General features: G+C 48.7%; 1 non-coding gene across 1 annotated transcript; it reads left to right on the top strand.

Moving 5' to 3' along the window:
- Positions 1–1910: 1910 nt before the first annotated feature.
- TRNAS-GGA lies at positions 1911–1982 on the top strand. The gene has a single exon. It is a non-coding gene; the product is annotated as a tRNA-Ser (tRNA).
- The last annotated feature ends 416 nt before the right edge of the window (positions 1983–2398 follow it).

Genomic DNA, 2398 nt, shown 5'->3' with positions numbered 1-2398 from the left:
CCCTACCCCATCCTCTGTCCCCTCCTCCCTGTCGCATGCAATAGCACCATAAACAAATCATATAATATGAAGCCAGAATATATTTCTAGGCCTGAAATAATTATTAAATTATACACCTGATGGAAGAAGCCCCATAACATTGCGAGTACCCTAGACAGTGTGAGGCTGTTGACTTTTTATTCTAAACTGCAAACAGTTTGAATCCAGCTCTGTAATTGTATTAAACCACCTCTTATTGTCCTCCAAAGAATTTATTTTCTTGACCTATTGCCTGAAAATTTATGAATATTTTCCTGCCTCATATTCCTCACCAGAATGTGCAGCCAGAGGCTTTGAAATCTTCATGTTCACTTGGTTCAGATGTGAGTACTCAGAAAACTTCGTGGTGTTGGTAATGTGTAGAAAAGAGACAGGACAACAGGTCTGGGATCACAGACAAGCCTGGACCAGAAGGCTAGGACGGGGTTCTAATGCCAACCTTGTGATTTGAGGCTCAGCAAACTTCCACAACCCTTGTTGATGTCTGAGGTATTTATGAAACACACGTGTTTAGAGTGTTTCCATGTAGGACTCATGGAAAAGCAGGTATCTGGGCAAAATGGCAATAGCAGTTAAGACTGTGGAAGCAGCAGCACTCATAGCCCTCAATCTAAGAGTATCCCGTTAGCAGAAAAGTAGAGAAGGTAAGAGGGGGATGAAGAATTGCTGGGTTCCAGTTGCCACATTGACATCCTCCCATGCAAAGAGCTCTCAACTAAGAATTTTAAAGCTGAGAATTTGGAGGTGGTCCTAAGATGGTGGAGGAATAGGACAGGGAGACCACATTCTCCCCCACAAATTCATCAAAAGAACATTTAAACGCTGAGTAAATTCCACAAAACAACTTCTGAATGCTGGCAGAGGACATCAGTCACCCAGAAAAGCAGCTCGTTGTCTTCGAAAGGAGGTAGGAAAAAATATAAAAGACAAAAAGAGAGGCAAAAGGGGTAGGGACAGAGCTCCGTCCCGGGAAGGGAGTCTTAAAAAGAGAGAAATTTCCAAACACCAGGAAACACTCTCTCTGCTGAGTCTGTGGTGAGCCTTGGAACCACAGAGGGCAACATAACTGGGAGAAAAAATAAATAAATAATTAAAACCCACAGATTATGTGTCCAACGGTAACTCCCCCAGTGGAGAAGCAGTGCAGACACCTGCATCCGCCACTAGTAAGCGGGGGCTGGGCAGGGAGGCGTGGGCTGCATTGCTTAGAGTAAGGACCAGGCCAGAATGCCCCAAGAGCAATCTGAGGGACCTAACTTGGGCTAGCAAACCAGACTGTGGGATGGCTACCACGCAAAAAGCCCTAACCTAAGACACCACCAGCCTCGCTCACAGAACAAAGGACTGAGCAGAGCTAGCCGGCTGCAGACGATCCCCCTCTGGTGACAGGCAGCCAGAGCCAGAAGGGGGCAATCGTGGCCCCAGAGAGGCATTATCTACCAAACTGCAAGCAGGCTTCCTTGCTAACTAAGACTTCTTGGGATTCTGGATGATCAACATCCGCCTGAGAAGGTGCGCCAGTTGTACACCAAGAAAACTGAGGGGCAGGGATGGCAGGGTCGGGGGGTGATAAGTCGCAGTGACCGCACTCGCCAAACACCTCATCACCTGAGCTGCTTGGACCTGGGAACGGCACAAAACGCAGGCCCAACCGAGTCTGCGCCTCTGAGGACTACCCAAGTTCCTGAACCTGAGCGGTTTAGACCTGGGAAGTGCATACAACCCAGGGCCGGCCTCAGACAGTTCCTGGCAGAGCAACCTAGAGCCTAAGCAGTGTAGACGGGGAAAGCACACACGCTGTAAGTGTGGGTAAACCCAGTGTGGTTGAGACATTGTGAGCACACGCCAGTGTTATTTGTTTGCAGCATCCTTCCCTGGTGGCTCAGAGGTTAAAGCGTCTGCCTGGAATGCGGGAGACCCAGGTTCGATCCCTGGGTCGGGAAGATCCCCTGGAGAAGGGAATGGCAACCCACTCCAGTACTCTTGCCTGGAGAATCCCATGGAGGGAGAAGCCTGGTAGGCTACATCCATGGGGTCACAAAGAGTCGAACACGACTGAGCCACTTCACTTCACTTCACTCCCCTCCCCACAGCACGACTGAACAAGTGAGCCTAGAAAAGTGTCCACCACCGCCCCCTTGTGTCAGGGCGGAAATTAGACACTGAAGAGACCAACAAACAGAAGAAGCTAAAACGGAACCACCTTGGAAGTGACAGGTGTAATAGATTAAAACCCTGTAGTTAGTACCAACTACATAGGAAGGGGCCTATAGATCTTGAGAAATATAAGCTGGATCAAGGAACTATCTGAAAATGAACTTGACCCCACACTGCCCACATCAACACCAGAGAAAGTCCT

The sequence above is a fragment of the Bubalus bubalis genome, chromosome 4 (assembly GCF_019923935.1).
Source record: "Bubalus bubalis isolate 160015118507 breed Murrah chromosome 4, NDDB_SH_1, whole genome shotgun sequence".
In the NCBI taxonomy this organism is placed as follows: domain Eukaryota; kingdom Metazoa; phylum Chordata; class Mammalia; order Artiodactyla; family Bovidae; genus Bubalus; species Bubalus bubalis.
The sequence above is the reverse complement of the archived record's forward strand: the minus strand, read 5'-3'. Positions and strand labels throughout refer to the sequence as shown.